This window comes from Microcaecilia unicolor, chromosome 7, assembly GCF_901765095.1.
Source record: "Microcaecilia unicolor chromosome 7, aMicUni1.1, whole genome shotgun sequence".
In the NCBI taxonomy this organism is placed as follows: Eukaryota; Metazoa; Chordata; class Amphibia; order Gymnophiona; family Siphonopidae; genus Microcaecilia; species Microcaecilia unicolor.
The window spans coordinates 130,972,111-130,986,771 of record NC_044037.1 but is presented as its reverse complement, the minus strand read 5'-3'; the positions used below and the strand labels follow the sequence as shown (position 1 = coordinate 130,986,771).

General features: G+C 44.3%; 1 protein-coding gene across 6 annotated transcripts in view; it reads left to right on the top strand.

The window, feature by feature from the left end:
* Positions 1-14,661, top strand: part of FTCD (formimidoyltransferase cyclodeaminase) — a 1,011,684-nt gene that overhangs the window by 868,989 nt on the left and 128,034 nt on the right. The window lies entirely within an intron of this gene.

Genomic DNA, 14,661 nt, shown 5'->3' with positions numbered 1-14,661 from the left:
ACTTACCAAGTCATAACAGCACTAATTCCAAGGACAGGACGAGCTACAATCTTATGCGTGGAAAGGCAGCACTGTAATTACACCAGGCTCTAAAACACCAATACACTACCTAGTGAAAAAAACAAAACCAAAAGGGCTGCAAATAGTACATGCTAGCAGAATACTGCACCTTAATCACACATGAAAAAAACATGACAACAGATATGACAAAAGGAACTAGAAATCAAAAGATATGAAGGCAAAATATTGAACTGGAAAATTACCTCAAGAAGTCAGACTTGGCATGCAGCAATACTAGAGAAATTGAAACTTACGTGCAAAATATCACAGATGCACATTTCCAAAAGCTGACATATTCCAATTAATACATTCTGAATAAAATACTATTTTCTACCTTTGTTTTCTGAGCATTTAGTTTTTCTATTCGCTTTGGTCCCAGTGTCGTCTGTTTTATGGTGTCTTCTTTCCATTTGATATTCTTTCACTCACCATGTCCACCATCCTCCTGTGTCCTTATGCGTTCTGTCTACCATCTGTGGCACCCTGTCCCTATCCTTCCTCCAGTTGCAGCATCTGCCCTCAAAGCGTATCGATCCAGTCCTTAAATTCAGCAGTTTCCCCTCCATCCATATTCAGCATTTCTCCTCACTCCTCTCCCCTCCATTCATCCATCCATGTCCAGCAACTCTTCTCTCTCCCCTGCCCTTCCCTCCATTCATCCATCCATCCATGTCCAGCAACTCTCCTCCCTCCCCTGCCCTCCATCCATATCTAGCAAATCTCCTCTCTCCCATGGTCCTTCATTCATCCAGCTAGTAAATCTCCTCTCTCCCCTGACCCCTCCATCCTTCCATATCTAGCAATTCTCCTCTCTCCCCTGCCCTCCCCTACATGTCCAGTCCAGTGATTTCTCTTCTCTCCCCTGTCCAGTCTACCCCCCTCTCCTCATCCTTCCATCCGTTTCCCTCTTTATCTCCCCATCCTTCTGTCTTCCTCTTCCCTCTTTCTCTCCATGTCCTTCCATTCGTCTACCCCCTCTCCCGATCCTGCCATCCAACATCTACCCCCCTCTCTCCCAATCCTTCCATCCAGTGTCTCTCTCTCTCTCTATCCCCTTTTCCATCCAGTGTCTCTCTCTCTCTCTGCCCTTTTCCATTCATCATGCCCCCCTCTCTCTCCCCATCTTTCAATGTTTCTCCTCCTGTTAGTTTCTCTCTCCCTACCCTTCCTTCCAGTGTCTACCCTCTTTCACCCCCCCCCCCCCACTTTTTCCTCATTTTATGCAGCTTCTCCCTTTTTCCAGGACTCCAGCCCTTCTCCATGTCCCCTCCTTCTCTCCCCATCTTCCCACTCTCTCCATTATATCTGCCTAGTGCCTCCCGCTCCCCCTTCCACCCGGTATTAATTTGTTGGCCACTGCTGCTGCTTCTCCTGTTCAGCAGCAGCACCCCGAGTCCCAACAAAAAAAAAAGGTAACGCGTTACACGCCCCAAAGCGCAAGAATCAGCTGGGAGGACCGACACCACGCAGCTTCAACTGCTTTGGAGCCCCCAGGAGCAACAGCTGGCTGCTGCAACAAGCGCGGGGCTGTACCGTAGCAGCTTTCAGCGTGGGCTATCGGCACTGCAGCCGCTCCTCTCTGTCCCCGGAGCAGAGCAGGAAGTCGATGTCAACTTCCTTCCTGCTCCTCCAGGGGCAGAGAGAGGAACGGCTGCAGCGCAGACAGCCCATGCTTGAAGGCTGCCACGGCCCCGCTCTTGCTTTTTTTTGTTTTATCGCGCGACTCGCGCTGAAGAGGAGACTTTCCCCACTTTGCCGGCCCAGACTCGGGAGTGCGGGAGATAATGCAGCATGGGCGGGAAAGGTCACAGCTGGGCTGGGGAGGCTTAGACTGCTGAAATGGAGAGCAGTGTTTTCAGCACCATCAGGGGGAGGTCTTCAGCTTTACATCTGGCAGGTGTAGACAACAGTCTAGCTGACAGACGTAGCAGGATAATGCAACTTCACGAGTGGTCACTGAACATGGGCGTAGTCTGCAAGATCTTCCGAGTGTGGGGCACCCCCTTGGTGGATCTTTTTGCCACTCAGATCAATCACAAGGTCCCTCAGTTCTGTTCCAGGCTTCAGGCCCATGACAGACTAGCGTCAGATGCCTTTCTCCTACATTGGGGGACAGGCCTTCTGTATGCGTATCCTCCCATACCTCTAGTAGGGAAGACTTTGCTGAAACTCAAGCGAGACTGCGGAACCATGATCCTGATTGCACCCTTCTGGCCGCATCAGGTTTGGTTCCCTCTTCTTCTGGAGTTGTCCTCCAAAGAACTGTGGAGATTGGACTATTTTCCAACCCTCATCACTCAGAATGAGGGGTCACTTCTACATCCCAACCTCCAGTCTCTGGCTCTCATGGCCTGGATGTTGAGAGCTTAGAATTCGCCTCCTTGGGTCTTTCAGAGGGTGTCTCCAGAGTCTTGCTTGCTTCCAGGAAAGATTCCACGAAGAGGTGTTACTCTTTCAAATGGAGGAGGTTTGCCGTCTGGTGTGACAGCAAGGTCCTAGATCCTCTTTCTTGTCCTACACAGACCCTGCTTGAATACCTTCTACACTTGTCAGAGTCTGGTCTCAAGACCAACTCCGTAAGAGTTCACCTTAGTGCGATTAGTGCTTATCATCGCCATGTAGAGGGTAGGCCTATCTCTGGAAAGCCTTTAGTTGTTCGCTTCATGAGAGGTTTGCTTTTGTCAAAGTCCCCTGTCAAACCTCCTACTGTGTCATGGGATCTCAACGTCGTTCTCACCCAGCTGATGAAAGCTCCTTTTTAGCCACTGAATTCGTGCCATCTGAAGTACTTGACCTGGAAGGTCGTTTTCTTGGTGGCTGTTACTTCAGCTCATAGAGTGAGTGAGCTTCAGGCCTTGGTAGTGCATGCACCTTATATCAAGTTCCATCACAACAGAGTAGTCCTCCGCACGCACCCTAAGTTCCTGCCGAAGGTGATGTCGGAGTTCCATCTGAACCAGTCAATTGTCTTGCCAACATTCTTTCCCCGTCTTCATACCTGCCCTGGCGAAAGCAGTTTGCACACCTTGGACTGCAAGAGAGAATAGGCCTTTTAAGTGGAGTGGCAAAGCCCTTTAGATAGTCCGCTCAGTTGTTTGTTTCTTTTGATCCCAACAGGAGGGGAGTTGCCATCGAAAAACGCACAATCTCCAATTTGCTAGCAGATTGCATATCCTTCACATGCCCAAGCTGGGCTGTCTTTGGAGGGCCATGTCACAGCTCATAATGTTAGAGCCATGGCTGCGTCAGTGGCTTACTTAAAGTCAACCTCCATTGAGGAGATTTGCAAGGCTGCAACGTGGTCATCAGTCCACACATTCACATCTCACTACTGCCTTCAGCAGGATACCCGACGCGACAGTCTGTTTGGGCAGTCAGTGCTGCAGAATCTGTTCGGGGTTTAGAATCCAACTCCACCCCCCTAGACCCATTTTTGTTCTGTTCCAGGCTGCACTCTCAGTTAGTTGTTTATGGTTTCAGCTCAATCTGTGTAATGTCCTCGCCGTTGCGAGACCCAATTGACCAATGTTCATTGTTTTGAGTGAGCCTGGTTGCTAGGGATACCCCACATGTGAGAACAAGCAGCCTGCTTGTCCTCTGAGAAAGCGAAGATACATACCTGTAGCAGGTATTCTCCGAGGACAGCAGGCTGATTGTTCTCACAAACCCGCCCACTTCCCCTTTGGAGTTGTTGTTGTTTATTATTTGCTTTTTGATTTAACTGAGCGGGAACGCTCATGCAACGGGCGGGAAGCCGATCTGCGCATGCGTGGTGTGTGCTGCACGAAAAACTCTGGCAAGAATTTTTTATATTTTGCTTGCAAAATGGCTGGTTCCTGGGCCTACCTGGACATCGACCCACTTGTGAGAACAATCAGCCTGCTGTCCTCGGAGAATACCTGCTACAGGTATGTATCTTCGCTTTATGACTCAAAGAAAACATATTTAGGTGCTCATTTTCAAAGCACATAGACTTACAAAGTTACGTGGAGAGGCATTTTTGATATGACGTCTAAATCTGACTTTGAATGTTTTGCTAAAAATGTCCAAAAATCAAGTAGTGAAAATGACCATTTTCAAATCAGAAAAAGTATATATTTTTTCTTTCAAAATTACCATTTCCGAGATGTTGTTGTGCTTAGTACATCTATCTTTTTGGACCATTAAAAAAAACAATCGTCAAAGCGAAAAACGCATAAGATCAAGCCATTGGGACATAGAAGGGAGTCAGCTTTCCTAGTAGACTAGCCACACAGACATCCCAGCAGAGCAGTGGGGCACCCTAGGGGACACTGCAATGGACTTCAAATAAAAGGTCCTAGGTACACATCTCATCATTACCCCCTCATATTGTAAGGTGAGTCCTTCAAAACCCGCAAAAAACCTACTGTACCCAACTATACACCACTATAATAGCCCATATGGCTGCTGGTGTCACCTATATATGGGTACAGTAGGTTTTGGGGGATTTGAAGGGGGAGGAGGTGAAACTTTCCACCACAAGTGTAATAGAGAGTAGATTATGGGGGTCATCCTCTCTACAGTTCACTTCACCCACCACTAGGCTATTCCAGGAACCTGCTTACTTCTCTAATAGGACTGGCCACATCATCTGAAGCTGTCATAGAGGCTGGTATGTACTGTTTCATTTACATCTTTGCAGGGTGGAAGGGGATCAGTGACCATTGATGGAGTAAGGGGGGTGTCATTCCTTTATTCCTGCAGTGGTCATCTGGTCATTTAGGCCACTTTTTTGTGTCTTATTTGTTAATAAAACAGGTCTAGACTAAAATGTCCAACTTATAGCCCTGGATGTTTTTGTTTTGTTCCATTATGGCAGAAAAACGTCCAAGTGTTAGGAATGCCCAGATCCTGCCCATAACACACCCCCTTAGGATTTGAACGCACTTCTGACGGACTTCCTAAAAAAACATCTAAAAATTGGTTTTGAAAATACCAATTTGGATATTTTTGTGAGAAAAACGTCCAAATGCAGATTAATGCCACTTTTTGGACGTTTTTCTCTTTTGAAAATGAGCCCCACAGTAACCTATGTAACTTTGTAAGGCTATATGCTTTGAAAATGATCCTCTAATTATTGTTTCTATATTTAACTACACATTTACATGGATATTTTAAGAAAAAGTAGCTCAATATGGAGCGCCTTAGGATGGAGCAAAAGAAACTGTTGTCTTTTTCTTTGAGTAACACAAGCCAAATCTGGATATATTATGAATTTCAGGCCACAAAAAAGAGAATCTCTATTTTGAAAAAATCTTCTCAAGACAAAATCACGATTTGTATCTAAGGATAGTGTCACGATTAATGTAGACGGAATGTCTGAATCTCAATAGACGTCTCTAAAAATGTTGTTAACCCAGTGTCTTTAGTATCAGAAACTTTTATGTTTCAACAGTTTTTATTGATGGACACTCGATATCAGTTCAGGAGATGGCTGCAGGCTGCAGGGTAGATTATAAGCGCTCCCAGAGACTCTGGAAACACTTTTCCTTGGCCAAAGAAATTTCCTTGTCCAAGCACTATAAGGAAAGCAAGGTAATCATTTGAGACTGCCAGCTGAACAGGGTAGGCGGGGTGTCCTCAAGCTCTGCCTACCCTTCTTTTCTGAGAAGTTCTGAAAGAAGAGGGCATTTCACTGGTAAATGAACATTATTTTGCATTGTGCTTTGGGAACTTAAAGATTGGGGTTTAAAGGAGGAATTGTAGGTTAGTGATAGGCAGAATAAAAATATAAAAAAGCAAACTTTATCAACTAACCTCCATACTCTTTCCCCCCTAGTTTTAAAACTTGAACTTTGTACCACAGCATTAACAGATAACCTCTACCAGGCACTGCAGGACCTAGTTTAGTATGGGGTGGGGGGGGGGGGGGTGAGGAAAGAAAAGCAAGCATTATTAACTAGTTTCTATAGTGTATATCCCTTTTCCCATAGTTTTAAACTGAAACATTTTCTAGAGGTAGAAACTTAACAGCCGAAGAACTTTAAAAGGAGAGAAGGAAGGCTCAAATCTTGTTCTAAAACACAGTTATTTTCTGTTCTTTGGTTGCTGGAGCGGTAGCACTGCTACTAACCTCAATAAGGTGTTAATTAAAGTGTGAGGAAGTAAAATATTTGCAGAAGTTTCTAAGGGCAACCTGATTACTGAGTTAGCTTGAAGGCCTGTTTGAAGCAGTCCCCTCAGATTCAAAACTATATAAAGAGGAAAGGCCCCACTGAACTCTCTTTCTGAGAAGTTCTGAGAGAAGAGGATAGTTCTCTGGAAAGTGAACATTATTTTGCTTTGTGTTTTGAGAACTTAAAGATTGGGGTTTAAAGGAGGAATTGTACGTCAGTGATAGGCAGAATAAAAATATAAAAAAGCAAATTTATCAACTAATCTCCATACTCTTTCCCCCCTAGTTTTAAAACTTGAGCTTTGTACCACAACATTAACAGATAGTCTCTAACAGGCACTGCAGGTCCCAGTTTAGTCTTCATCTACCCACCCTCCCCAACACCTATCCACCCCAGCACAACTCTTCATTTATAGTCAGTTATTGTAATTAGGATAGCAAGCAAGGAGTGCTCTTACAGAGTTTTAAATACATTTCATTACCTTCTAAGACAGAAAACTAAATAAATCACACAATATACCTTATAAACTATAGGCTAATATCTTTAATATCTTAGCAAGTTTTAAATTATTGAAAAACTCAAAAATACTAAGATGGAGTCAGTAGTCCAGCAGCGAGAGGGGTGCATCCAGTCTTTTGCACTGATTGTAACATGTATGATTATCTCCCAGTTGGTGAGTGGTTATATGTGTGTGCCTGATGCAAAGAGCCCCTAACTCTGAGAGAACGGGTCCGTTCTCTTGAGGCTAGAGTAGCAGACAGAGGAGCTGAGGGAGACAGAGAGGTACATAGAGAAGACCTGCAGGGATGTTGTAAAGAAGTCTCACCTCCAGTCTGGTAGCCCCTGTTCTGCCTTGGAGAAGGATGGTCTCCTAGAAGGAGAGCATCACCCTGGTGAAGTAGGAAGTACTCCTGTAGCTAGGACCTGCCCACCAGGGGATGTACTATCCTCTCACACTGAGGATATGTCTCCAAGTTCTGCCCAGGAGGGAAGGGTTAGGACAGCTGTTGTAGTTGGTAATTCGATCATTAGGCATATAGATATCTGGGTGGCTGGTGGACGTGAGGATCTCCTGGTGACTTGCCTGCCTGGTGCGATGATAGCAGATCTTAGATAGTGCTGGGAAGGAGCTGGCTTTCTTGGTACATGTGGGTACCAATGACATAGGAAAATGTGGGAGAGAGGTTCTGGAAGCCAAATTTTGGCTCTTAGGTAGAAATCTTAAGTCCAGATCCTCCAGGGTTGTATTTTCAGAAATGCTCCCCATTCCACATGCAGGACCCAAAAGGCAGGCAGAGCTCCGAAGTCTCAATGCATGGTTAAGACAATGGTGAAGGGATGAGGGATTTAGATTTGTTAGGAACGTGGCAATATTCTGGGATAGGGGGAGACTATTCCAAAAGGATGGGCTCCACCTTATCCAGGGTGGAACCAGGCTGCTGGCGCTAACTTTTAAAAAGGAGATAGAGCAGCTTTTAAACTAGAATAGGGGGGGGAGCCAACAGTCGCTAGGAGCACATGGTTTGCTGTGGAGTATCCTTGAAGGATACTATTGAAACAGGACATTTAGGGATCCCAGTAGAGAGGTTTCAACAATGCTTAAAGTAAGTCAGGTGTGCTTAATGAGTAGGATAAAGGATGCGCATTATCCCCTTCAACTTCTAAGCAGCTTGTAGATCAAACAAAAAAACACAATTTGAAATGCCTGAATAGAAATGCTAGAAGCCTAAAAAATAAGATGGGAGAGTTAGAATATATAGCACTAAATGATGAGGTAGATATAATAGGCATCTCAGAGACTTGGTGGAAAGAGGATAATCAATGGGACACTGTGTTAACAGGGTACAAACTGATAGGATCAAATTAGAGGGGGGGTTGCACTATATGTTAAAGAAGGAATTGAGTCAAATAAAATAAACATTCCACATGACAGAGATAGAAGCATGGAATCATTATGGATAGAAATTCCATGTGTGAAGAGAAGGAGAATACTTGTAGGGCTGTACTACCGTACGCTGAGACAGAACGAACAGATGGATGAAGACATGTTTACAGAGATTAGGAAAGCTGGCAAATCGGGCAATGCTATAATAATGGGTGATTTCAATTACCCGATATTGATTGGATAAATGTTACATTAGGGAGTGCCAGGGAGATAAAATTTCTACATGTACTAAATGACTGCTTCTTGGAGCAGCTGGTCCAGGATCCGACAAGAGGGGGAGCCATTTTGAACCTGGTCCTTGGTGGCATGCAGGACATAGTTTGAGAGGTGGCAGTGTTGGGTCTCCTGGGAAACAGTGATCATAACATGATCAAGTTTGAGCTACTATCTTGGATGAACCCGCAAAAGAAATCTACTGTAGCTGCATTTACTTTTCGAAAGGGCAACTATAATAAAATGAGGAAAATGGTTAAAAAGAAACTAAATGGATCGGCCGCAAAGTTAGGACACTAAATCAGGTGTGGACGTTATTCAAAAATACCATCTTGGAAGCCCAGTCTAGATGCATTCCACGTATTTGCAAAGGTGGAAAGAAGAGAAAATGTCAGTCTGCATGGTTAAAAGGTGAAGTAAAAGAGGCCATTACAGCTAAAAGATTGTCCTTCAAAGAATGGAAAAAGGACCCAAATGAAGAACATAAGAAGCAAAATAAGCACTGGCAAGTCAGATGCAAAGCAGTAATAAAGAAGGCTAAAAGAGAATATGAAGAGAAACTTACCGCAGAGGCTAAAACTCACAGTAACAACTTTTTCAGGTACATCAGAAGCAGAAAGCCTGCAAGAGAATCCATGGGACCATTAGATCACGAAGGAGCAAAAGGGGTGTTCAAGGAGGACAATACCATAGCAGAGAAACTGAATGAATTCTTTGCTTCTGTCTTTACAGAAGAAGATGTAAGAGATCTGCCTGTACCGGAAATGGTTTTCAAGGGTGGTGATGCGGAGGAATTGAAAGAAATCTCTGTGAAGCTGGAAGATGTACTGAGCTAAATTGACAAAGAGTAGTAATTCACCTGGACCGAATGGCATACATCCAAGGGTACTCAAGGAACTCAAGCATGAAATTAATGATCTGCTGTTAGTAATATGTAAGCTGTCATTAAAATCGTCCATAGTACCTGAAGATTGGAGAGTGGCCAATGTGACACCGATTTTTAAAAAGGGCTCTAGGGGTGATCTGGGAATTTATACTACTACTACTATAAATCATTTCTATAGCGCTACCAGTCATACACAGTGCTTCACAATTTAACATGAAGAAAAGACAGTCCCTTCTCAACAGAGCTTACAATCTAAATCAAGACAGACAGACAGGACAAATAAGGGAAAGGGTAGGACAGACAGATAGGACATATGGGGAAAGGGACTATTGAAGAGAGGAAGACAAGATAAAGGTTACGAGCAGGTGACAAGTTAGGAATTAAAAGCAGCATCAAACAGGTAGGCATTTAGCCCGGATTTGAAGGCGGCCAGAGATGGAGCTTGATGTAAAGGCTCAGGGAATCTATTCCAGGCATAAGGTGCGGCAAGATAAAAGGAACAGAGTCTGGAGTTAGCGATGGAGGAGAAGGGTACAATTAGGAGAGATTTGCCTAGTGAACGGAGTTCCTGGGAAGGAGTGTAGGGAAAGATGAGGGTGGAGAGGTAGTGAGGGGCAGCAGAGTGAATGCACTTATAGGTTAATAAGAGGAGCTTGAACTGTATATGGAAACGGATAGGGAGCCAGTGAAGTGAATTCAGAAGAGGGCTGATATGGGCATAACGACTTTGGCGAAATATTAATCGTGCAGCAGAATTTTGAACAGATTGAAGAGGAGAGAGATGGCTGAGTGGAAGACCGGTGAGAAGCAATTTGCAGTAGTTCAAGTGAGAGGTGATGAGAGTGTGGATGAGGGTTCTGGTAGCGTGCTCAGAAAGGAGAGGGCGAATTTTGGTGATATTATAGAGGAAGAAATGACAGGTTTTAGCAATCTGTTGAATATGTGCAGAGAAGGAGAGGGAGGAGTCGAAGATGACCCCAAGGTTACGAGCAGATGAGACAGGGAGAATGAGCGTGTTGTCAACAGAAATAGAGAGTGGGGGAAAGGGAGAGGTTGGTTTAGGTGGGAAGATAAGGAGCTCGGTTTTGGACATATTGAGCTTCAGGTGGCGGTGAGACATCCAGGCAGCAATGTCAGACAGGCAGGCAGATATCTTGGCCTAGATTTCTGCTGAAATTTCTGGTGTGGAGAGGTAGATCTGGGAATCATCAGCGTAAAGGTGATATTGAAAACCATGGGCTGAGATCAGAGCACTAAGGGAGGAAATATAGATTGAGAAAAGGAGAGGTCCTAGGACAGATCCTTGAGGTACATCCACTGAGAGCAGGATAGAGGAAGAGAAGGATCCACCAGAGTAAACACTAAAAGTACACTGAGAGAGATAGGAAGAAAACCAGGAAAGAGCAGAGTTCTGAAATCCAAGTGAGGACAGCGTGCCAAGGAGTAGGCTGTAATCAACAGTGTCAAAAGCAGCAGAAAGATCAAGAAGGATGAGGATAGAGTAGAGCCCTTTGGATTTAGCCAGGAGTAGATCATTGGAGACTTTAGCAAGTGCAGTTTCAGTTGAATGAAGGGGGCGAAAGCCAGATTGGAGTGGATCAAGAATAGCTTGAGAAGAAAGAAAGTCGAGGCAGCGACGGAGGACAGCACATTCTAGTATCTTGGATAAGAAAGGGAGGAGGGAGATGGGGCGATAGTTGGAAGGAGAGGTAGGATCCAGAGAAGGTTTTTTGAGGAGTGGGGTGACTACGGCTTGTTTGAAGGCATCAGGGACAACCACAGTGGAAAGTGACAGATTGAGGATATGACAGATGAAAGGGGTGACAGCAGGAGAGATAGTGTTGAGTAGATGAGTGGGGATAGGGTCAGTGGAACAGGTGGTTAGTTTTGAGGATGAAAGAAGAAGTAAAGTTTCTTCTTCAGTAATTTCGGAAAAGGAAGGAAAGGAGGCGGGGGTAAGAGAGTTGAGAGAGTGGACTAAGGGAAGAGTGGGTGGAGGAAAGCTGGTTGCGAATTCAAGTTTAATCTTGTGAACCTTATCGTGAAAGTAATCAGCCAAAGTCTGGGGAGAAAGTGAAGGGGAGTTGGAGGAGAAGGCACTTTGAGGAGAGAGTTTAGCGTGGCAAAGAGATGTTGAGGGTTCGAACCCATAGAGTTAGTTAATTTGATATAATAATCCTGTTTTGCAAGTTGGAGAGCAGATTGGTAGGAGGTCAGTAAGAATTTGAAGTGTAAGAAGTCAGCATGGGCACAAGATTTAAGCCAAAGCTGTTCAGCAGAGCGGGCACAAGAGCGTAGGTAGCAGATAGTAGGGGTCATCCAAGGCTGGGGTTTGGTACGTTTTACAGGACGAGACATGGGAGGAGCAAGAGTGTCCAGAGTAGATGACAGAATAGTATTATAGGAAGAGACAGCCTCATTGACAGACTTGGTTGATATAGCAACAGAGAAAAGATTAGAGATACTGGAGGACAGGGTAAAAGGGTTAATAGCCTGTAGATTCCTAAATGTGTTGGTTAGAATAGGACGGGACTGAGGAAGAGGGTGTCTAAGTGTGAAAGTTAGAAGATGATGATCAGATAAGGGGAGAGCTGAGGCAAGGAAATTGGAGGGTGAGCAGTTGGAGAAGAACACAAGATCAAGACAGTGGCCAGTCTGGTGAGTAGGGGCGGTGGAGCACAGTTGAAGGTTGAAGGAGGATGTTAAGGCGAGGAATTGAGAAGTATGAGTTAGAGGGGTCATTAACATGAAAGTTAAAATCCGCACAACTGAAGGAAGGAGATGAAGGTTGAAGAAAGAAGGAGAGCCAGGCATCAAAGTCAGTGAGAAAGGAAGAGGGGGATTTATAGGCTAAAAGCCCACCTTTTTTGATGTTGCTTTTAACTCCTAACCCTTATTCACTTGTTCAGAACCCTTATTTTATCATTCTCACTTCAATATTCCCTTATCTCGTTTGTCCTGTTTGTCCTAATTAGATTGTAAGCTCTGTCGAGCAGGGACTGTCTCTTCATGTTCAAGTGTACAGCGCTGCGTACGTCTAGTAGCGCTTTAGAAATGATAAGTAGTAGTAGTAGTATAGACCGATTAGCTTGATGTCGGTGCTGGGCAAAATAGTGGAAACTATTATAAAGAATAAAATTATAGTACACATAGACAAACATGGTTTAATGGGACAGAATCATCATGGGTTCCTCCGAGGGAAGTCTTGCCTCACCAATTTGCTTCATTTCTTTTAAGACGTGAATAAGCATGTGGATAAAGGCGAGCCAGTTGATAATAGTGTATCTAGATTTTCAGAAAGCTTTTGATAAATTTCCTCATGAGAGACTCCTGAGAAAAATAAAGAGTCATGGGATAGGAGGCAAGGTTCTGGTGTGGATTAGAAATTGGTTATTGGACAGAAAACAGAGGAGAGTGAACAGTGGAGTGCCGAAGGGATCTGTACAGGGACCGGTACTATTTAGAATATTTATAAATGATATGGAAATCGGAACGACGAGTGAGGTGATCAAATTTGCAGATGATACAAAACTATTCAAGGTTGTTAAAACACATGCGGACTGTGAAATATTGCAAGAAGACCTTAGGAAACTGGAAGACTGGGCGTCTAAATGGCATATGAAATTTAATGTGGACAAATGGAAGGTGATGCACATTGGAAAGAATAATCTGAATCACAGTTACCTGATGCTAGGGTCCACCTTGGGGGTCAGTGCTCAAGAAAAATATCTGGGTGTCATTGTAGATAATACGCTGAAGTCTTCTGCTCAGTATGTGGTGGCGGCTAAAAAAGCAAACAGGATGCTAAGAATTATTAGGAAAGGGATGGTGAATAAGACCAAAAATACCATAATGCCTTTGTAGCGCTCCATGGTGCGTCCACACCTTGAGTATTGCGTTCAGTTCTGGTCACCATATCTCAAAAAAGATATAGTGGAATTAGAATAGGTTCAAAGCAGAGCAGCTAAAATGATAAGGGATGGAACTCCTCTCATATTAGGAAAGGTGAAAGAGGTTAGGGCTCTTCTGCTTGGAAAAAAGATGGCTGAGGGGAGATATGATTGAGGGCTACAAAATCCTGAGTGGTGTACAATGAGTAGAAGTAAATCGATTTTGTTACTCATTCCCAAAGTACAAAGACTAGGGGACACTCGAAGAAGTTACATGGAAATACTTTTAAAACAAATAGGAAGAAATATTTTTTCACTCAACGAGTAGTTAAGCTCTGGAACTCTTTGCCGGAGGAGGTAGTAACAGCGGTTAGCGTATCTGGGTTTAAAAAAGGTTTGGACAAATTCCTGGAGGAAAAGTCCATAGTCTGCTATTGAGACAGACATGGGAAGCAACTGCTTGCCCTAGGATTTGTAGTATGGAATGTTGCCACGATTTGGGTTTCTGCCAGGTACCTGTGGCCTGGTTTGGTCACTTTTTGGAAAACAGGATACTGGGCTAGATGGACCATTGGTCTGATCCAGTATGGCTACTCTTATGTTCTTATGTAAGCCAGAGCAGGAGGATGACTTTCTTTGCCATAAGGGCCATCCGACAAAGAAATCCCAGGAAGCCAGCTTCTATGAGAGTGGAAAAAATGTAATTCTCAAACAAAAGCTGGAGAGCCTACTTGATAGGGTGAGTCTATTGGGTCATTGTAACTCAACTACCTGAGTTCAAAATACTTGTGTCACAGGGCAGCTCCAGAACATGTGCCCTAGCATAGCAGGGCTGTACTGACATTTCAGGCAAGCTGCCGTGTCTGCAAAAGCCACTCACTGAGCACGATGAGGAGAAATGTACAATCTCAGAAGAAATTTATATTGGCATGTGGAGGAGTGGCCTAGTGGTTAGGGTGGTGGACTTTGGTCCTGAGGAACTGAGTTCAATTCCCACTTCAGGCACAGGCAGCTTCTTGTGACTCTTGGCAAGTCACTTATCCCTCCATTGCCCCATGTAAGCCACATTGAGCCTGCCATGAGTGCGGGGTACAAATGTGATCAAAAAATTACTTGTAAAGCTCTGCACTGACAGCAGACAGCCTTATAATTGCTGTGTCATGAAAGATACTGCCAAATCTGCAGACCACTGCCATGCCAGCTGGGCATAATCCAGGTCCTCTGTAGAGTTTTGCAAATATTTATGATGGTAGTCCAGCGGCACCTGGTTCTGAGAACTCAGAGTAAGCACTTCATTTAGAGTTTCTTGCACATCTTCATAAAGATTGGTCAGTAGGTGGCAAGTGATAGCTGTCACAGAGTTCCTCAAATGACTTCAAATGGCCATCATAAGTGAGCAATTGTGACAAATAATGGATACTCAAAGTCCTCCGACAAGCGAAAACTGAAGAATCTGTACCTGGGGGAAAGTCAGGATTATGGCGTAAAGCTAGAAAAGGAGTCACAGCTGCTGAAAAATGATGTTTTTTG